General features: G+C 38.8%; 1 pseudogene; it reads right to left on the bottom strand.

Annotated features, from left to right (window-relative positions):
- Positions 1-22,924, bottom strand: part of LOC132239095 (coatomer subunit gamma-1-like) — a 120,742-nt pseudogene extending 97,818 nt beyond the window's left edge.
- Positions 22,925-23,290: the final 366 nt, after the last annotated feature.

The raw sequence follows: 23,290 nt of genomic DNA, 5'->3' as shown, positions 1-23,290 counted from the left end.
AAATCCATGGCCCATTCATTCTGCATGTCTATTCCGTTATATTGAATTAAACTGATCTTTTGTTCACACTCGCTATCCTTCTTTCATAGACGACAATATTTTCTGAAATAGTGAATGATAAGAGTATATCTGAAGGATAAGTAGCAGCCAACTGATTAAAATTAGAATGAAAAAAATACTCAAGGCAGCGAAATTACATGTGCCAAAGGCCTTTGGTTGAAGACAAAAGTACAAAAGGACCTGAAGTTGATTGAGAGGGCTGACACAGATAAATAACATCATAGGTCAAGATGATACTGTTTAGATTGCATCAAAATTTTAAATTTACAAAGTGCTATCTGATGCAACAGTACAAATAGTAAACTGAACAAGAAATAAAACCTAAAAATATTTGCAACCATTATGATCAGCAGAGGGCTATTTACTTATTTATTTTTTACTATTGAGGGAACTCTTACAAAGACATGTTACATTTTTTTTATTAATACTAGCTATTAATAAAAAAAAGTCTGGCCAATGTTGTTCAGTGGTAGAGCATTGACCTATGAACCAGGAGGTCACAGTTGGATTCCCACTCAGGGCACATGCCCAGGTTGCAGGCTCAATCCCTAATAGGGGGCATGCAGAAGGGAGCCAATCAGTGATTCTTTCTCATTATTGATGTCTATATATCTCTCTTCCTCTCCAGTCCTTTCCGAAATCAATAAAAAAATATATTAAAAAAAGATTATTGTATGTCTTTTAAAAAGGTCTTATTTTTCTTTACATTGGTCCTACCTGTGTCTTTTCTTCTTAATATATTTTTAAGGATTTTGTAACTTCTGTAGCTGTTTCTAAATAGAATTTTTGGATAGTAGATTTTGATTTCTAGGTGGGTACTTTGTACTACAATAGCAATATAGTAATAATTTCTATGCATTTGTATTATATTAAATTTCATTAGCCTGAGAAATTCTAACATTTTTTTAAATTATCAGGCTTTACAAATATATGATTTTAGACTTAATATATGTGAACATATGTGTGTCAATATTTGTACCAATTATTTATTTTTCTTATTTTACTGCACTTACTCTTTGAATACCAACAAGTTGTGTTTTTTTTAAATATATTTTATTGATTTTTTACAGAGAGAAAGGGAGAGGGATAGAGAGTTAGAAACATCGATGAAAGAGAAACATCGACCAGCCGCCTCCTGCACACCTCCTACTGGGGATGTGCCCGCAACCAAGGTACCTGCCCTTGACCAGAATTGAACCTGGGACCTTTCAGTCCGCAGGCAGACGCTCTATCCACTGAGCCAAACCAGTTTGACGAACAACAAGTTTATTTTTAAAATTAGATTAAGTTGCCCTAAAGTTCATATAAAAAAAAAGCCAAATAATAGCCAAGACATGTATATTATAAATAAAAATTCCAAGGGAAGTTTTACTATGCTGGATATCAGTAGAACCAGTTATATTAAAATCAATTTGGCATTGGTTAGGAACATAAAAATAAGTCATAGTAAGTAATATAGAATTTCTGGACTGTATACTTCTGGTAATAAATATTGATGTTATTAAACCCAAAACTCCCATTAATATTAAGTAGAAAACCTATTCAAAATGTTATATATATATATATATATATATATATATATATATATATATATATAACTGAAGTTATCAAATAAAGATTTATATAAAGATAGATAGCAATCAACATTCAGAAGGATATGAAGAAAAGATAACCTGGAATTTTGGGTTCACTTTTTCTCTAGAACAGTGATGGCGAACCTGACATGCGTGTCAGAGGTGACATGCGAACTCATTTTTTGGGTTGATTTTTCTTTGTTAAATGGCATTTAAATATATAAAGTAAATATAAAAAATATAAGTCTTTGTTTTACCATGGTCACAAATATAAAAAAATTTCTATATGTGACATGGCACCAGAGTTAAGTTAGGGTTTTTCAAAATGCTGACACTCCGAGCTCAAAAGGTTCACCATCACTGCTCTAGAAGCATTGTACTAAATCTTAAAGAGATTCTTACATAAAAGGTTAAGGTGTCAGTTGGGGAAAAAGGAAACATATGTAAAACTTTACACAATAATAAAAAAAAAGGTTAAGGTGATTATCAAGGTTTCTAGAAATGTCTTAGAATTAAGGTGACAAAAGAGTGTTCATGGCCTGTCAACAAAGACAGGACTTGTTAAAAGCATATTTTGTGTCCAGACCTGAAAGAACACAATCTACTAAAAAATGGAAACCAGAAGTGCAGAGCCAGGCCTGAAGACCAGCTCTCAATCATCTTGCAATCTGTAGAACTGTATTATTGTGCATTTGGCTTCCCAGAATTTTATTCCAGAGTCCAGTAAGGCATTGACTATCTTTTTTCATTCTTCTTCCCACCCTCAACTGATATATCAACCACCATCACATCTATTTTAGGTTACTTTAAATTCCAGGTCAACTTCTTGTCCCCTCACATGTAAATGAGGCACTGGGATTGAATGGGGTACTAATAATGATCATATATGTATTAATTCCCAGCCCTAGGGAATTAGCATCATTTCTTGTATTGCTTAATCTTCCTATCTTGCAAGAGGCAGCAGTGAAAATGAAGAAGAATTGGAGAGTTATGTCTGGATTTAGACGGCCTATGACCACTATTAGAAACACTATTCAAGAATATACTGGATTAATATATTACACTTAATACTCTCCTGAATTTCTACCAGTAATAACATGACCACATTGTGCTCATCCTTTCTACATTATCCCCTGTGATTTCCATTTATCATAAAATTTAATAAAGGCAGAGTCACTGTCTTACTATTAACATTAGTCATAGACTGCTTCTAATACATGTATTTTCTGCCAGAAATGAATAATCTGCACACTCTTTACTTACTAAATTAATTAAGCTGAAAATTCAGTTTGATCAAAAGGATACTTGCTCAATGTTAATTGACTTACTAAATTTCAGTTGTTAATGATCCGGGGAAAAATTCTTTGATGCATCGGAATTTCTGCATAATTAAATAGCAAATAGATTTCTAAAATGTTATATGAGATATAGCATTTTAAATAATCTTAAATAGTAAAATTAAGGCTTTAATGTAGTTTCATAAATTGAAAGGTGCTTAGGTATTCACACATTGCTTATTCATGTTTATGTTGGCTTCTGTGTATGTCTATTCTATTCTGTGGAACAGTGGGCAAAATTGTGAACGGAGAACAATTTATCTCTAGAGCTCTTCTCCCAAGAGTTCTTTCAAAGACTTATTTTCTCTGCTCTCTGGAGATATTCTAGTGACCATATGAGAGTCAGTCTTTCACAGTATGCTTTTCTGCAAGGAATTTTGCTTTCATTGTTATCCTGGTTGGTTCAATGGAAATTATCAATTTTCCATAACTGAAGACACCTAAAAGCAGATTATTTAAATTACCATAGTCAGGAAGATAGATAACAAAACCCAGTTAGATCCAGATTAATCCAAGATAGAGGTAAAACTAACAAAAAAATGACCCCAGACCCCATTATAAGCTCATTTCAATATATCAGCATACTAAATAACACACCCTGAAATGTAATGAATATTCTGTTGAGATCCTCCCCTGGGAACTCCCCTAAAATTCCTGAGTATACGAAATAGACAAAACTTCTCAAGACAGAGAATGCCAGCCTGTGTTTTCCTTGAGCATGCCTGCATCCCTTTCCTCAGGCTCCTACTTTTGGTTTCTTTATCCTAAATTCTAAGGGTTCTGAGGAGACTTGCAACCAAGGGAGCCTTGAGCAGTGGTGGCTCCTCCTGGGGTTACCCCCTGGTCCTGTCTAGGGCCCTTCTTTTGTCTCACTGTCATAAGCTCTAATAAACTCATTTTCACTTTCAAATAAAGAAAAAATATTCTTGTTGAGAAGTGTTTTAGAGATGAGAAGAAGTGTTTTAAAAGATGAAAGGGAACAAAGAAGCGAGAGAACCAAGATGGCAGCATAGGTTAATGCCGGAGTTTGCTGCTTTGAACAACTACTTCAAAAGTGAAACCAAAAAACGGAAGGGACATCACCCAGAACCACAGGAATGCTGGCTGAGTGGAAGTCCTACAACTAGGAGGAAAGAGAAACGCATACGGACACTCAGAGGAGGCGCAGTGCTGAAGTCAAATTCTGAGGTGCGGAGTGCGCAGAGCGGGCTGGCGGCGGAGGGCGCGGTTGTTGTTTTCAATCGGGAGGGAGTCGCAGACTCTGAGCACCAGATCCGGGCGAGTCTTTAGGGACCCAGACTCAAACGGGAGAAGCAGGACTGTCTGGCTTCGGTCAGAGCGAGTGCAGCTTTCTCTCCGAGCTTTGCAGCGGGTGCTGGGACTCAGAGAGGCAGAGCCCCTGGGGACAGGACTGAGAGCCGCCATAACTGCTCTCTCCAGCCCACCCTGTTGATCCTGTGTGACCCACCCCGCCCAAGCCCTGCACAGAGGCATTTGCTGGATAGCCTCAGGCAAAGGCTAGATTAGCACCTCCCTAGAGGACAGAAGTTCTCCCACTGCTGACACAGCTGATTCTCATAGCCACTTGGCCTGGAGGTCAAACCCTCCCTGGAATTAGCTACAACAATCAAGATTTAACTATAAGACTGCGAACAAAGACCACTAGGGGGTGCACCAAGGAAGCATAACAAAATGCGGAGACAAAGAAACAGGACAAAATTGTCAATGGAAGAAATAGAGTTCAGAACCACACTTTTAAGGTCTCTCAAGAACTGTTTAGAAGCTGCCGATAAACTTAATGAGATCTACACGAAAACTAATAAGACCCTCGATCTTATATTGGGGAACCAACTAGAAATTAAGCATACACGGACTGAAATAACGAATATTATACAGACACCCGACAGCAGACCAGAGGAGCGCAAGAATCAAGTCAATGATTTGAAATGCGAGGAAGCAAAAAACACCCAACGGGAAAAGCAAAATGAAAAAAGAATCCAAAAATGCGAGGATAGTGTAAGGAGCCTCTGGGACAGCTTCAAGTGTACCAACATCAGAATTATAGGGGTGCCAGAAGATGAGAGAGAGCAAGATATTGAAAACCTATTTGAAGAAATAATGACAGAAAACTTCCCCCACCTGGTGAAAGAAATGGACTTACAGGTCCAAGAAGCGCGGAGAACCCCAAACAAAAGGAATCCAAAGAGGACCACACCAAGACACATCATAATTAAAATGCCAAGAGTAAAAGATAAAGAGAGAATCTTAAAAACAGCAAGAGAAAGAAACTCAGTTACCTACAAGGGAATACCCATACGACTGTCAGCTGATTTCTCAACAGAAACTTTGCAGGCCAGAAGGGATTGGCAAGAAGTATTAAAAGTGATGAATACCAAGAACCTACAACCAAGATTACTTTATCCAGCAAAGCTATCATTCAGAATTGAAGGTCAGATAAAGAGCTTCACAGATAAGGAAAAGCTAAAGGAGTTCATCACCACCAAACCAGGATTATATGAAATGCTGAAAGGTATCCTTTAAGAAGAGGAAGAGGAAGAAAAAGGTAAAGATACAAATTATGAACAACAAATATGCATCTATCAACAAGTGAATCTAAGAATCAAGTGAATAAATAATCTGATGAACAGAATGAACTGTTGATTATAATAGAATCAGGGACATAGAAAGGGAATGGACTGACTATTCTTGGGGGGTAAAGGGGTGTGGGAGATGTGGGAAGAGACTGGACAAAAATCGTGCACCTATGGATGAGGACAGTGGGTGGGGAGTGAGGGCGGAGGGTGGGGCGGGAACTGGGAGGAGGGGAGTTATGGGGGGGGAAAAAAGAGGAACAAATGTAATAATCTGAACAATAAAGATTTAATTAAAAAAAAAAGATGAAAGGGGTAAAAAGGGAGAAAGGAGAAGGAAGGAGGAAGGAAAAAAATAGAGCAAATAAAAGGAGAATATCTCATGAAGTTTAATGTGGAAGACCTAGAAAGAAAAATATGAGAAGTTATTCAAGCAGTGCCTGGCAGCTTGATCAAGGAGACAAATTTGTGGGTAAAGGTGGTGACGATTCCTTTAGAAAGGTACATGTTCTTTTTCCTTCTTCACCAAAAATATCCTATATAATAAAAGGGTAATATGCAAATAGACTGAATGGCAGAACAACCACACAACCAATCAAAGCATAATATGCTAATGATATGCTAAGGCTGCTCAACTGCTTGCTATGATGTGCACTGACCACCAGGGGGAAGACAATCAACTGGTCGACCAGTCACTATGATGTGCACTGACCACCAGGGCGTAGACCAGCCGTGGGCAAACTACGGCCCGCTGGCCAGATCCGGCCCATTTGAAATGAATAAAACTAAAAAAAAAAGACCGTACCCTTTTATGTAATGATGTTTACTTTGAATTTATATTAGTTCACACAAACACTCCATCCATGCTTTTGTTCTGGCCCTCCGGTCCAGTTTAAGAGCCCATTGTGGCCCTCGAGTCTTTGCCCACCCCTGGCGTAGACAGTCAACCGGTCAATCAGTTGCTATGACGTGCACTGACCACCAGGGAGCAGATGCTCTGACTGGTAGGTTAGCTTGCTAATGGGGTTCGGCCAATTGGGACTGAGTGAGATGAGCTGGACATGCCCTGGAGCCCTCCCACAGTCCCTCCCTGGCCCGATCATGCACCAGTGGGGTCCCTCAGCCTGGCCTGCACCCTCTCGCAATCTGGGACACCTTGGGAGATGTCAGAGGGCCAGTTTCAGCCCAATCCCGCAGGCCACTCCCCCTGGGAGGGTGCTAGACTCAGAGCTCATGGCTGGAAAGCACTGTTGCGACAGCATGAGCCTCTCCTGATCAGGACTGATTGGGCGCAAGCCTGCGACAGGCACAGTGGGGCCGGGATGAGTGGGAGCAGCAAGTAAGATCTTCAGGCGGCGTTGGACTGTGGGTTTTGGCCCAATCCCTGCAGGACACCCAGAGGGACCCCACCTGTGCATGAATTCGTGCACTGGGCCTCTAATAAGCAAATAAATAAAAATGAAGGCATTTATCTTTCTCTGACTGACTTATTTCTCTTAGCATAATGCTCTCCAGGTCCATCCATGCTGTTGCAAATGGTAGGAGTTCCTTCATTTTTATAGCAGTGAAGTATTCCATTGTGTAGATGTACCACAGTTTTTTAACCCACTCATCAGCTGATGGGCACTTAGGCTGTTTCCAAATCTTAGCTATTGTAAATTGTGCTGCTAGGAACATAGGGGTGCATATATCCTTTCTGATTGGTGTTTCTAATTTCTTGGGATATATTCCTAGAAATGGGATCACTGGGTCAAATGGGAGTTCCATTTTTAGTTTTTTGAGGAAACTCCATAAGCGAAATAAGTCAGTCAGAGAAAGATAAATATCACATGATCTCACTCATTTGTGGAATATAATGAACATAAACTGATGAACAAAAACAGATCCAGAGACAGAGAAGCATCTATCAGACTGCCAAACTTCAGAGGGAAGGTAGGGGAGTGGAGGGATAAGGGGGAGATATCAACTAAAGGACTTGTATTCATACATATAAGCATAACCAATGGACAGAGACACCAGCGGGGGGGGGGGGTGCGCATGAGCAGGGGAAGGGGGGAGGGGCAATGGGGGGATAAGGACACATATGTAATACCTTAATCAATGAAGAAAAACATGAAGGCAAAAAAAGGCAGAAAATGAATATCTTTGAAAGAACAAATACCTTAAAATTACTGTAGAGATTTATTCAATTACTAGTAATTAGTACAAGATGCTAAAATATGAATTTTAAGTGGAATATTATATCATCTTATGTTTATTCTTTATGGCAAAAATCATTCAGCTTTACCTCGTACATTTTAAATTTATTCACTCAACACAAAATTAATGTGATAATTATTGTTATTAAATGCATTTTGTAGAGAATAATTTATATTTTAAAGTTAATACACTTTATTTTTTTGGCATTGTTAGATTTACAGAAAAGGTAAGCAGAGTACAGAGTTCTCCATTTCCCTCATTATTAACATCTTTCCTTAGAATGGTACATTTGTTACAATTACATAGCCAATATTAATATATTAGTATTAGCTAAATTCAATTGTTTATATTACACTAGAGGCCTGGTGCATGAAATTCATGCACTCAGGGGAGGGAGTTCCCTCAGCCCAGCATGTGCCTTCTTGCAGTCCAGGAGCCCTTGGGGGATGTCCAACTGATGGCCGTGGAGGCAGGAGAGGCTCCCGCCACTGCCGCTGCACTCGCCAGCTCACGGCTTCTGGCTGAGCAGTGGTCCACCTGTGGGAGCACACTGACCACCAGGGTGCAGCTCCTGCATTGAGCGTCTGCCCCCTGATGGTCAGTGCGTGTCATAGCGACTGGTTGTTCTGCTGTTCAGTCGATTTGCATATTAGTCTTTTATTATATAGATTTATTATTTTTGTTGTACATTCCATAGTTTTGACATATATAATGATATATATGAACCACATGGTATCATACAGAATAGTTTCACTGCCCTAAACACACACACACACACACACACACACACACACCTGTTTTCCTGGCTGTGTGGCTCATCTTTGGAGCAGTATCCCATACACCAAATGGTTGTTGCAGGTTTGATTAGGGTGCATGTGGGAGGCAACCAATCAATGTTTCTCTCTCACATCAATGTCTCTCTCTCTCTTCCCTTCCTCTCTCTCTAAAAATCAATAAAAACATATCTTTGGGTGAGGATTTAAAAACACGCACACACAAAAGACACCTGTGCTCCACTTATCTCTCCCTTCCTCTCTCTAACCCCCTGACATCCTCCGGTCTTTCCACTGTCTCTTTAGTTTTGCATTTTTGCTAATGTTATATACAGTAAACATTCAACATACGGCATGTAGCCTCTTCAGATTGTCTTTTTTCACTTTGCAGTATTTCATATTAATCCATGTCTTTTAGTGGCTTGATAACTTATTTGTGAAACTTATTTGTAAAATTGTGAATCAGTTCACAATTTTAGAGTTCCTTCAAGTAAAATGAGTGTACATACAAACAACAACTCCAATGTAACACCACCAAAGTTTGAACTCAGAACTTTTCTTAACGTTTAACAAAATTCCTAGACTAAAAGGATATGAGAAAAAAAATCAAATAATCAAAAATTTCAGGACTTTAGGATCCTGGCTCTGTAGTTCCTATATATAAAAATTAGTAGGCTTACTAAACAAAGCCATTGACTTCATGAAGTGCTTGTGGAAATGGGTAAACATGTACCACTGGAAATCCTACCAAAACAGTAAATCCTTAGGTGCCCAGGGGAGTCTCAGAAGTGAATGCAACTGTTAATACATATAAGATGTAGGGGAGATAATTCCCACACATCCTCATTACATCTTTATGTGGCCAAATACAAAACACACATGTGACATTGAAGAATAGCATTGGATTACATGATAAACACCAATAGCAAAAGTGGATTTCTTGCAAGAGCAAAATTGCATTGCCCCTAGCATCTGGTGACAAATGTTTTGCCATTAGTCTGATAAATAGGAAACAAAAGAAGCAGTTAACTTGCACCTGGCAAGTATAATATTTCACTCTTACCAACATGCTCTAGTGTTCCTCATACAACTAGGCAAAGAGATTGAGAAAGAAGGGCATTGTGTCAATTGGGCTGAGTGATTTTGACTGTTGAGAAAAAAATGGGATTCTGCAAAACAGCATTACCAGGGAGAAGTTACGGGTGGAACTTAGGAGACCTACTACAGCATCTAATGACAAAAGTTAATGGAAGACTAACAAGTAAAGCTAATCCACACTGTTACTTGTTAGGTGTGAGGGCATATTGGAAGGTATTAATGACCAACCAGAAGGAAACTCAAGGAAGACTTCTTGTAAGCTCATAAGAGTCTATTTCTCAATCTCAGTGTTGGTTCACATATTGGATTAGTTTGCAAAAAGCTATTGAGAGGCACATAAATGTGCATTTTTCTGTGTACTCTACTTCAATAAAAATGTTTTATTTAAGTAAATAGAAGTAAATATCAACCTAATATAGGCACGATCATATCCCTCAGAAGTCAAGGCTTTTGTCACACCATTAGTTAACTGCTCCTGATCAGTGAGGTGCTGAAAGCAAATAGTCATCATATGGGAATGGAGGGCAAGTGCCAACAATATTAGTGATGCTATTGTGCCACAGAGTGATAGAAGCTAAGACTGCAGCATCCCTGGTAACCCTGCTTTTTGTTCTCACATTTATTTAATCATTCATAGTGATTTTGCTGTGCTTTCCTATCATTTTTGGTCACTATATTTTTATAAAGTGTTGTGTTATTGATTGCATTTATCCTTTAGTCAATATTTTGCAAAATATCAGGAGAAGATTAAGATAGATGAGTGTGCCTTACTCCCAAACCCTGGATTTAAGAAGTGGGGTAACATGTAATTTGAGTTAGTCTCTTTGAGGAAGTGTTAAGTATGTGTTTGATTAGAAGAGGGGAAATGGAAGAAAGAGGGGGTAATCTTATGTATATGGAGGAATTAAAGTACCTGTGGATGATGGGGAGGCAAATTGATTGTAATGGCCATTTGCCATTTTTTTATTAACTAGAATAATCCCTCCTTCCTATTTGGGAAAAATCCTCAATTATGTTTGCTATTGGTGGGAAAGAAAGTCTGACCAACTATTAAAATAGCTGTAAAAAGGTAATTATTTATTTCCCACTTCAAGAAAGATGGTGAGGAAAGATGATTAGATCACCAAAATTTTATGCTTCTATCCAAGACTTTGAATCTGGGGTTGGTAACAGAAAACCTAAAGGAAGGTTAAACTTTATACTGTGTAAATGCCACGATAGAGGAGTGCCAGGTGTATCGTCTACAGTGAGGGCATTCTGGTCACTTAGTTCCTGCTGGTTTTTATGCTTTTTGCTTCTTGTTCTTCCAAGTTTGTCTTAAATATTGTTTTCCAACATCTACTACTACAGGTGTTAGTTATTGCTATGCGTATCTTACATTTTTCCAATCTTTTTTTTTGTATCACTTTCAGCAGCTAGAGTCAGTTTCTGAGGCTTGCAGTCAAAAACCTTAACCAATACTTGTGCCTTATCTAAACTGATTATTATAATAAGTTTAAAAGGCAGATGTCACCAACCAAAATTTACAGATGAGAAAATGGAGTCTTGGAGAGTTTAATGGACTTGAGATTACATTTGTTTTAAGAGGCAGACAAAGAATTTTAGCCTTTATCTTTCCAACTTTAGTTTCCCATTTTAACCGATATGTGAGACCATCTTAAGAGTAGGAAGGCCTGTCTAGTTCTTTGTCCAGGATAATCAAGAACCTGGGAGAAAACCAAGTGACCCTCCTTCTTGAATATCTGGAACATAACATGTAGCTTCAAGTTGCAATACCATATCATCATCAATGTTTTCTGCCAAGGCCTGAGATAGGAACTCAAATGCTAGATTAAAACAATTTGCTTCAGCCTCTGGATGTTGACTCTCCCTTACTCTCATTCAAGATTAATTTACAAATACTGAGAATGGGCTGAGCTCTTTTAGGACACTCAAGCAAAATCACTCCAATGACTCAGCTTCCCATGATCCTTTCACTCCTGTACAAACAGCTCAATTTTAGGATATAATTATGCTCTACTTTGTAGCAAGTATGTGAGCCCTTCTCCTCCAGAAGAATGCAGATCCCTTGATAATAGATACAATATCTTCCCATCTCACTGTAATTTTTGTAGTATGTGGCATGGTGTAGGCCTAGAATAAATTATATATGAAAACTTGGTATATAAATCTTGCTAATAGCATGTGTATCAAGACAATCCATATTTAGAACTAACACATGTGTATCCAGGCACATAGATGATGGAATTAAAAAAAAAAAACATATGTGGCCCACACAATATATACATGATGAGATGACATATTTATAGGAGAATTTTCTGAGAGTTAATTTATGTGTACTATATTTGAAGCCTCTAGTTTCTTAGAAGGTTTTCCCCTCTCCCCCTGATGGATGTCTAATTAGTATGCTTTAAATTTAGAAAGCATGAATTAATTGCTGAAACTATGTCTTTGGAGAATTAGTACTTTAAAAAATCCATCTGAAATAATAAGATTTGCAGATGAATTGTGAAGATGTTCAGGCAGCCCCTTTGCTCATTGTCTTGACAAAGGGAATGCCGTGCATTATTTGTTATTAATTCCCTTTCAGGAAAGAATTTAAAAAATAATAATGGGGAAAAACAAAAGCTGGTAAACATAGGAACTCCTATGACATTTTCATCTTTTGTGTCTCAGCTGCCTCACCTAGTCTGAAAAGATGCCCCATGAGGGCCTGCGGGTTTTGAAAATAAAAATATCTTTTCTCTGGTGCCTGGTATCTAAGCCACTTCCTTATACTCCGGTAAAGCAGTTAGGGTTGCCACAATCTCATCCATGTTTCTAGGCACCACTGTAGTCTGATAATATTGGAATTTTGTATCAAAAATATAATGTAAAGGTTATTTCACATGCCTTCATTAATTTGTGAATTCTTCCATTATTCATCAACTTATACATCATTCATCAAATAATTCAGTGCCTCCTGAGGGTACTTTATGTGCTGGGGATACTGTGGTAAATACAGTATTCCTCACATGGGACTTATCTGGGAAAACAGACATTAGATAGATAATCACATAGATAAACATATGTAGTGGGACAGTGATATTCCCTCATCTACTGTGTGAATATGAGAAGACAATGTAATTTCTTGATTTTTTTTTCTATAACCATTACAATATTTCATCTACATCCCCTCTACCCACAGTCTTGGGAGAAAAACAAAACAAATGTTCAACATAATTTGAAGCTTATTATGATTCACTAACTTAAATGGTATCTTCTGTTGGATAAAATCTTCCATCTCTCAAATAATCTCCTCATAGTGCTCTTTCCAAGATGCAGTCTACAGGAATGAGGGGGGGGGAAATGTATGGTTCGAGCAACCTCATGTCCTTGACAATGGGGTCAAAGGAATTCCTGGGCACATGCTGGTTGTTGGGGTGTCTTATCTGCCTGGATGCCCTTCACCGTTTTGGGTTTCGATGCTAAAGTCTATGGCTGGTGAACCAGGGTTCCTCTTTCCCCTTGCTAATTCTGCCTTCCCTCAATTCTCACTGACTATGGCCCCTGAGCCTCTGCTTCCTTCCTTCATCTAGTCATCTGTTCTCTACTGAGTAGGCATCTCGCCCCAACATACCAAGCCCCATAAGAGGACAGCTGTCTCTCAATTTTACATTCGTGCCACCGAGGAACAAAATCAGCTGTGGAAATAAATGTCAAGCCCTCTCTCTGCCTGGATGTGACAGGTTGTCAGATTCACTTGGATGTGGCATCTCTCCAGGTCTCTATGTGACAGCCTCCTCCCAGAGGCTCACACAAGGAGCAGGGCAATCCCCCAGCACATTCCTAACTTTGCTGTCCATTTCCCAATCCCCAAAACTGGGAAAGAGCAAGCTGCCTTCACTTCTAGTAGCTACTCTCCAGACCCATATTGCTGGTCTAGCTGCAGAACGTCCTCTGAAGTGGTCTGCTCTCCAAGGTGAGCTGAGCTCCTGGGACTTATATGATAAATGAAAGAAATTAAGGACACTGAAACGATTCCCTTTTAATGGACACTTGTCTGCTTTACTATGTTTTTATGTGAGAAGCTTAATGTTAACCTTGATATTACTTTTTATATTTCATTGATTATAAACACTAAGTATTTCACAACGGGATGCCTTTGATGAGTTCTAGCAGAGATCTCCTATCCAGATCACTAAAAGAGGAAGTCACAAAAATATTAGTCTCCTCACATAAATAGTTATGAGTTATAGTAGATTCCATAAAGAAAAAAAAAAACTTAGAGGGTGTGTTGAGAGAGTATAACTAGGAAATCTAGGTCCCTGAGGTATTGGGTAGAAAAGATCTGAGTAGGAGTTATTATGTTGAGACCTGTAGGACAAGAATGAGCCAGCCAGAACCTGAAATCTTGGATGTTTCTGTCCCTCTTTGAATTAACTCAAAACAGACTACATTGTAGGACATTTAATTAAAAGTAATGTATGTCACACAGTATGCCCCCAAATCCTTGCAGCCATGCCTGCTTCAGCAAATCCCAATTGTTCAATCAATGTAGTCATGTTAAATGCCTCAGGGAAATGTTTTTAGGTGTGTGTTGATACCTGTCTGCTACTTCCTTTTGTATCTCACAGCCTTGGAATATCCTCATTCTCTAAAGAAGAATAGGGCACCCATCTCTATTCAAAAGCAGCCAGAGGCTTCCCTCCTGACTTAGAGAAGAACCCCAATCCTGAGACCCGCTATGGCTTTTCCCCACCTTACCCTGCTCCAGCCATGATTGCCTCCTCTCTGCTTCTTGCTCCAGTATTGTCCTGTCAGAAACTTATGTGTGCTTTTCCCACTGCCTAGAGCAGACATCTGGCTGGTAGCCACATGATTCACAGCCTCATATATTTCTGGTGTCTGCTCAATGTCACCTAAGCAGTGACACTTTTCTCACTCCCATACTTAAAATACTCCTTCTGTCTCCTCAATCACTCTTTTTCCCTTCTATGCTTTATTTTTTCTCCATAGCACTATTACCATCTGACATGCCATTTATTTCACTCACTTATCTAATTATTTTTGCTTCCTCCTTCCCTTCTAGCATATGTTATAGTTAGGCGGGGAATTTTGAGTGTTTCATTCATTGGTGAATTCCCGGTGCCTAAAGCAGTGCTTGTCAATTTAGAGTTGTTCAATGAATGAAAAAATAAATAAGCCATAGAGAGTGGTACTTACTCAAGGTTCCTCTCAACTGTAAACATGCATATATATATATATTCTACTAACTTGCTGCTTTAGGGAATCAGGACTTTGTTCATGAAATTCTTTCTAACTAAATCTACCTTTTCTCTTCCCTGCATTATTTTTACATCATATGTTGAACCAAGACAGATAACATTAATTACATTTAGCTTTTATAATTTTTGTTTGCTGTGCAGTTATTATAATCTACTCTAGGGAAGGTCCTGTGTCTTGTGTATAGTAACAAATGTTGGGATTATTAACACATTGCATATTTATAAAATACCTCTCCCATCATGAATCATCATATTTGTTAATCAAATACGAATTCAAAATCTAACACGAATACTTGCTTTTAGTCATAGAAGATATTACTATCATAAGAAAGTTTAAAGGCAATTACATTCTTTGAATAAATCCATTATTTTAAAACAAGAAGAATTATAGATACATTAATGTCTTTTCATACATTAATGTTTTCTGCTCAAGTTCACTAAAACATGAACAGCATAAAGTTCAACATGCTGAGATGATAACAACAATTGAGAAGACTGGCAGGCTTAATAGAGTCTAGATTAATGAGCCTGAAATTTCTGGCATTATTCAGTAACTTTTAATTTTTTAACTTGGGATAATGCAATTTATTATAAGTGAAACATTAGGTTTCACCTATATGTGAAAGGTATGAAAGTTAAACTAGATAGTGCAACTATAAATTCATTAAAAATGATGAATTACATTCAGACAGAGTAGATTTGATTTAAGAAGTTAGAATTACAAACTACCTGGGATATTTTGAAAATTTTTGAGATAATTAGAAAACAAATCTCATAATCCTGTACTTAAAGTATATCGTAAATAGTAACTGTGAGTCCTACTGTTATGGGTTGAATTGTGACCCTCAACAATTGAAGTCCTAGGGGCTAGTACCACAGAATGTGACTATGGAGATAGGGCCATTGAAGAGGTTATTAAGTTAAAATTAGGCCATTAGAGTGGACCCTCATCCAACCTGATTAATATTCTTATAAAAAGAGGAGATTTGGACAAAAAGAAAGACACTAGAAATGTGTGTGTAAGGAGAAAGACCATGTGAGAACCAGGAAGAAGGTAACTGTCTTCAAAGCAAGGAGAGGAGCCTCAGAAGGACCCAAACCTTCTAAGAAATTGATATTGGACTTCTAGCTTCCAAACCTATATAAAAAATATTTTGTGTTGTTTAAGCCGCCCAGTATGTGGTACTTTGTTAGGGCAGCCCTAACAAACACCTACATTTTGTGAAATGCAGGTAACTCGGTCAGATATTTGTCCTACTTTCCCTTTGCTTCAAGGAAATCTTACCCAAAAGAAGTATGGGTTTTATAGGGAATTTGTCATTATTTAACTCCGAATTTCTCAGGGTATTTTTAAATTCAGCACTATAAAATATAGTGCAGGAGCTTCTTCCTCTATTAACCCTCCCTCACTCTTGTAGGTATCCAGGGCCAAGTTCCCTTTCTTGAGTTTAAATAAAGTGCCCCAGGTGTGTTTATAATGGAGCAGAGGATTATCTATAAGGTATAACTAGAGAGGTTTAAGGAAAGTTTCATTGTATGAAACACGAGCACGTGCTGGAAAGATAGCAGGTAAGGTTCAAGGACCTTAACAAAAGAAAAGCTCCATTGGGCATCAGTGGGAGAAACACCTATGTAGTTTGTGGACATAGGAATGGGGAGTTCACAGGGAAGTGGGAGCTGGAGGCAATGCCCCCCCTCCCAGTACTTTTCCAGGCCATCTTCCTCAGGGGCCTCCTTCCTTTTCTCTTCCCAATTCACTTACACAATTTCCTTTTCAATGCATTTCCCCCAGGATTGCCTTTAAATTCTACTTCTTACACTCTTTTCATCCTTTATTATTTCTTGAAAAATTACTTTCCTTGTGCATTTTTATTTGGATTTTATTGAATCCACTGAATCCAGGATCTGAATCATTAGCAGCCAAATAGCTCATGGACTGAGGGCAAGTCATCTGACCCTCAAAGGAAGTGAAAGGAACCACTTGGACTCAATTCTTCTAATGCAGCAAAGAACCAATGGAAAGCAAGAGTTAAGTTTACGTATCAAAACAATCTTAACACTGATTTTCTGCACTGTTTGTGGCCTTTATGGTGTAATTTCAGAAAAGCCAGAAATATCACCAAAACCTCCTCATAAATATCCTTCTTCCATTGGCATTAAATGCTTTAATTTAAAATCTTGTCCTCTTCCATGTTTGCTTTTAACCTGGGACCTATTTGATTGTAGAAGAAAGGGATGAGGTGAGAACAGAAGCATCACATGCTGCATTGCTAATCTCATAGTGCTAATGAGTTTCTTTGAAGAGATGCCTGCAGAGGCAAGTTATCACCAAGCCTGACTTACTGTCCATCTCTCTCTCTCTCTCTCTCTCTCTCTCTCTCTCTCTCTCTCTCTCTCTTTCTCTCTCTCTTTCACACACACACACACACACACACACACACACACACACACACACACACACACACATTATCTCCTTCCACATGTCCAAAGCATCATGATTTAATAAGAATAAGGTTCCTCCTGCCCTAGCCGGTTTGGCTCAGTAGATAGAGCATCAGCCTGTGAACTGAAGGGTCCCAGGTTCGATGCCGGTCAACGGCATGCCCTGGTTGGGCTCAGTTCCCAGTGGGGTATGTGCAGGAGGCAGCCAATCAATGATTCTCTCTCATTGATGTTTCTATCTCTCTCTCCCTCTCCTGTCATCTCTCAAATCAATAAAAATATATTTTTAAAAATAATAAGGTTTCTGGAAGCCAAAGGGTCACTTACCTGGGAGAGCTTCAACTTCAAAGTTAGCAATTCACTTTTGCAGATCTATTCACTATATTGATTGTGATACAAAGAAAAGTTTATATGACTTTTCTAAGATATATGTTTGTGGTCTCACCTTTTTAACCAGTAGGTAGGCAAATGGGGAGGTAATTTACCAGAGGATTCTGGCATAAGTATTGTCAAATCACTGCCTTCCATTTGCAATCTATTCTCAGTTGGTCCTACAGGACGACAGTAAGTATAGTATAGCGAGGATGGTAAGCTTTTCTTACATAGGCCATTCATTTACTTATTTGACAAATACTCACTGAGAACTACTAGATGCTAGGCACTGCTCTTGGCAGAGAAGCTACAGGGATGAACTTAGCAACGTCCCTCGTGAAGTTGGAGGAGACAGACAAAAGTAAATGGTGTTAAAAACTACACAACCAATGAGTATCCAATTAATTAATATTCACATACACTATATGGCCAATCTAAGATGCATCTAATCTCTCTGATATATGAATATGCTTTACAATGAATGCTCTTTTAAATTTGATATACTATGATAAGTGTTTGAAGAAAAATAAAGTAAGAAACATGATTGGGGGCTACTATTTTAGATAGGGAGGCTAGGGGAGGCCTCACCAAATTGGTAAGAATGAGAAGAATCTAACACATTGCATGTGAAGCTATTTTGTAAAATCTCTGTGCCATAGATATAGGGAGAGAGAGAGAAAAATACAATTCACCCATTTAAAGTACATTCAATGGTTTTTAGTGTATTCCGTGCTGTGCAAACATCACCACAATCAATTTAAGAATATCCCTACCCCCAAATAAACCCTATACATATTTGCAAGTATTGCCTATTTTTTCTCAAGCTATCTATCCCCAGACAACCACGAATCTACTTTCTGTCTCTCTGAATTTACCTATTTTGGACATTTCATTTAAATAGGATCATACAATATATAGTGTTGAGTTTCTTTAACTTAGCATAATGTACAATGTTTTCAAGGTTTAGGCATGTTATGGCATGTATCAGTACTTACTTCCTTTTTATTGCTTTCTATTATTCCATTGTGTGGATATACCAAATTCTATTTATCTTTTCATCAGTAGATGGACATTTGAGTTGTTTCTACTTTTGGCTGTTATAAATAATTCAAGTTCTCTTGGGTGTATATCTAGCAGTGCAATTGCTGAGTAAAATGGTAACTCTGTGTTTAAACTTTTGAACTGCCAGACTATTTTCCAAAGTGATTCCACCTTTTTGTAGTCCCACCAGCTATGTTTCAAGGTTCCAATTTTTCCACATCCTCACCAATACTTGTTACAATCTGTATTTTTATAGCCATCCTAGTGGGTAAGAAGTGGTATCTCATCATGGTTTAGATTTGCATTTCCCTCATAGCTGATTATATTGAGCATCTTTTTGTTTATCTTATTGGCCATTTGTTTATCTTATTTGCAGAACTGATTATTCAGCTTATTTGCCTATTTTATATTGAGTTGGGTTATATGACTTTCCGTTATTGAGTAGGTAAAGGTTCTTTATAAGGTATGAGATTTAAAAATATATTTTTGACTTGTGAGACTATAGGTAAAAAGTAAAAAACCTCTTCTCATGTTCCAAATTCAAGGGTAATATGTCAGTAATTTTTTTTTTTTACTAAATACATTATTTTAGGGTTTGAACGGTTATGTTTTATTTTTTTAATATCCTTTTGTAAGCAATCTAATTGGCAGTTGCAGCAAGAAAATCCCTTGGCTTATCTTTACTTTTTGGGCAAATTCTTGAGCTTGTGTCATGCTATGGGGAGTGTTTGCATATTCCAAAAAGCAGGGCAGTAGGGCCAGGATGCAAGGTAGACTCAGCTCACTCAGTTCAGAATCAATCCTATGGATCTTGGCTAGTCCTTAACATCAACTCAAACCTCAAGGGTCATTATTCAGCTGGGTCAGCAGCTGAGGTTTCCTTAGAGAAGTCCCGATGATTAGTGAAGGGGTCAGCGTGTTTGCCTTGGTGAAAGCATAAATCCAGTCTTGAATAATTAATTCAATTATTCATAATGCATGGTAAAAGGGTGAAGCTCCAGGAAGATACAGGGGTTTCCCAGCAGCAATCCCCAGCCAGTGCTGATGTCAATAAGATGGGGCTGAAGTGCCACAGCTCATGAGCTCATGTAGACAAAACAAAAATCCTTAACAAAACAGCACTCTCTACTTAGCATCAGTATGCTTGTAATGATCATTCTGTTCATAGAAGGTTGTATGTGGAAAATTATAGTTCTAGAGCAGAAATTCAGTAGTAAGATATATATGCCCTGTTGAAAAAAAAGTACCCTTTTAAACATATAACTTTAGGAAAATGCCAAAATATGATTGACAGAAGTGTGCTCAGGGTAATGAATGGATAGAGGTCTTTTGGGTGCATCCTTCCTCCTTCTTAAGGAGAAAGAAATAAGGAACATAGTGTTGTGTGTCTCTCGGTCTGCCTCCAGGGCCCTTATAATTTGTTTCAAAATAAGTCAATTTTGGTCAACGAAACAGTATGGGAATTTACATATTGTGTTTTATTTTTCAGTCAATAGATAGCTGGGCAGATAGAAACACATATACATAGGTAGTTGGACAAAAACAACAATAAAACACTGTGAGAATCCATATTTGTTTCCTCTGTATTACTTGATATAAAAATTCTTAGAAAAAGTCAGAAAAAGAAATGAAGGAAACCTGGAAGGGAAGTAGATAGGGCACATGAGAGGGAAGAGGGGAGGGTGGAAATCAGTAAGGAATTCAATTTCAAAAATAGGCAGTAAGGGAGAAACTAAAATATTTGCAGAAAATGTCTTCTCTTTGAAGCTCCACAAACGTTTGTTTGTTTGTTTGATTGATCTTATTGACACATTTTCTAGGAAGCTCAAGTTTAGGGAAGTTAAATAACTTATTCAAGTTCAGAACTAGTATGTACCTGCTTCTCAATATCCCACGAGGAGACTCAGGGTAGATTAACTGTAAACAACAATCCAAGTGGAATGCAACAAGCATCGATTTTCTTAAGTGCTACATGCCCAGTGGCCTTTAGTACTTGCTGAGATTTCACATTGAGACAATCAGAAATTCACCCCTAAGGACCTCTTCTGTAAACATGTTTTCTCTATTGATCTATTCTCTTCAATATATATATTTCTAAACCATACTGATTTCCACATTCCCCTGTTCCAGAAGTTCCTATCTGTAATATCAGATAGGACTGTCAACTATTTGTTTGAATAGGTTCTCCTTTCCCTTCTCCTTCTCTTCTTATTCTGGTATGCCTATTATTCTCATATTAGAGGCCTGGTGCATGAAATTTGTGCACTCAGGGGGTCTCTTAGCCTGGCCTGCACCCTCTCACAGTTCAAGAGCCCTTGGGGGATATCTGACTGATGGCATAGGCCTGCTCCCTGCAGGCCAGTCAGACATCCTTAGCGCTTCCACGGAGGTGAGAGAGGCTCCTGCCACTGCTGCTGTGCTCGCCAGCCATGAGCCCAGCTCAGGGCTTCTGGCTGAGCAGTGCACCCCCTGTGGGAGAGCACTGACCACTAGGGGGCAGCTCCTGCATTGAGCGTCTGCCCCCTGGTGGTCAGTGAGCATCAGAGCAATCGGTCATTCCACTGTTCAGTTGATCTGTATATTAGCCTTTTTTTATATAAGATTGTTCTTTCTGATGGAATCAGGTTGTTCTTGTAGAGTTCTTTCATTTATTATGCTCAAGTCTCTCTCTTCTTCCCTCTGCATAATTTCTAGATTGCTATCTTCAATATCACTACTTCTTTTCTCCATCTGGTCAGCTCTATTTTCTGTGCTGACAAGTTCATTCTTGACTTCCTTTATTGAGTTCATCTCCAGAATTTCTGTTTTGCTTTTTTTTTTAAGTTTTAGCCCTAGCTGGTTTGGTTCAGTTGTTAGAGCATTGGCCTGCAGACTGAAGGGTTTCAGGTTTGATTCCCAGTTAAGGGCATGCACCTCGGTTGAAGGCTAGATTACCAGCCCCTATCAGGGCACTGCAGGAGGCAACCAATTGATGTGTCTCTCTCATTGATGTTTCTCTCCCTCTCTTCCCTCCTCCCCCCCTTTCATTTTATCTAAAAACCAATGATAAATATCCTAAGGTAAGGATTAAAAACAAACAAACAAATCAAAACTTTTAATCGCTTTGGTAAAGTACTGGTTTTGTTCATTGATTTGGTTCCTGTGTTCATTGAACTGCCTATCTGTGTTTTCTTGAATCTCCTTGAATTTTTTCAGAATTGTAATCTTAAAATCTCTGTCATTTAAATCACATATGAACATGTCTTTCAGTTTAGTTCCTGGATATGTTTTATTTTCTTTCTGAGCTGCCTCATTGCCTTGGTTATCCGTGCTATTGACAGATTCCTCCTCTGATTAGGCATCTATGTATGAGTGCCACTTATTTAGTAGATTGATAAGCAGACTTTCTATTGCTTTTCAGTAGGTGGCATTGAATCACAAGTTTTTTAGTTCTCTTACACTTACTTGGCTTTTCATATTTCTGTGGGGTGGTGGAAAATGGCCTGTGATCCCTGGGAAGGTGGGTGCCTCCCCTGTGATCAGGTTGTTCTGGTCCCAGAGGACCAGCCCTGCAAGGGAACTAGGTGGGTGATGCGGCTCCAAATTCATGAAATCCCTTTGCTGTTTCCTGAAGCCAGATACTACCAGCAGTGCAGCCTCAGTGTGTAGAGGTGGGGTGAGATGGGGAAAACCAGCCACATCCTTTGTTGCTTTGCCCTGCCAACAACTGCTACCAGCAAACCTCCTTGCACCTCCACCCAACCCTGGTATTAGTCATAGATTGCATCTTTTATTCAGGGAAAAAGTGTTTTTGTAGTACCAGTTCTTGGGTTTGCAGGTAATGTGCTCTGCAATCCAAAACAAAGGCTGAGGGGAGGAGAGTTCTGGGAAGTTAAGGAAAGGCATCCAGGCTCCATGATTTTGTCTCTGTCTGGCATGCCAATTGCCAGACAACCATGAGTGCACTTTGGTGCTTTGTTTCTTGCCAGGTCACTGGGCTCAGCTGCAGCTCATACTGCCCACTCCTGTAGGAATGCTCACTGAATTCCGTTGCTCCTCCTCGCTGACAGGAGTGACAGTCACAACCTGATGCCTCCCCTCTGTGGGCTGACCCCTGTAGTACGCTTCAGGCTGCAGGGCTGTGTCTGTGGCTCCTTTGAGCTCTTCTCCCTTCTTACCTCCCCAGTTCATTCCCACTTGCCCATGGATCTCTCAGACATGTTTGTGCATTACACAGGGAGTTCTTTGTTGAATTATAGCTGTTCAAATTGTTGAAACTTCAAGGGGAGAGACCAAAGAGATCTCTCATACCGCCATTCCTCTGACGTCACTTCAAGATTTTACAAAAATTCATATGAGGAAATCAAACAAATATTACAACCAATTCAAAGAAAAACTTGAGGAATAGACACATTTACGTATCAATAATAATGAAAAAATTATGAATGAAAAATAAAAATACAGGTTTCCCACAGGAAGGTTGTCCCTCCACTGGGCAGAACTTAGTTGTCTGGCTATAGACATATTTTTGCTTTGCTCTCAGTTACCTGTAACCTT

Source organism: Myotis daubentonii, chromosome 8 (assembly GCF_963259705.1).
Source record: "Myotis daubentonii chromosome 8, mMyoDau2.1, whole genome shotgun sequence".
Classification (NCBI taxonomy): domain Eukaryota; kingdom Metazoa; phylum Chordata; class Mammalia; order Chiroptera; family Vespertilionidae; genus Myotis; species Myotis daubentonii.
Note: the sequence above shows the minus strand (reverse complement) of the source record. Positions and strands in the feature narration are given on the sequence as shown.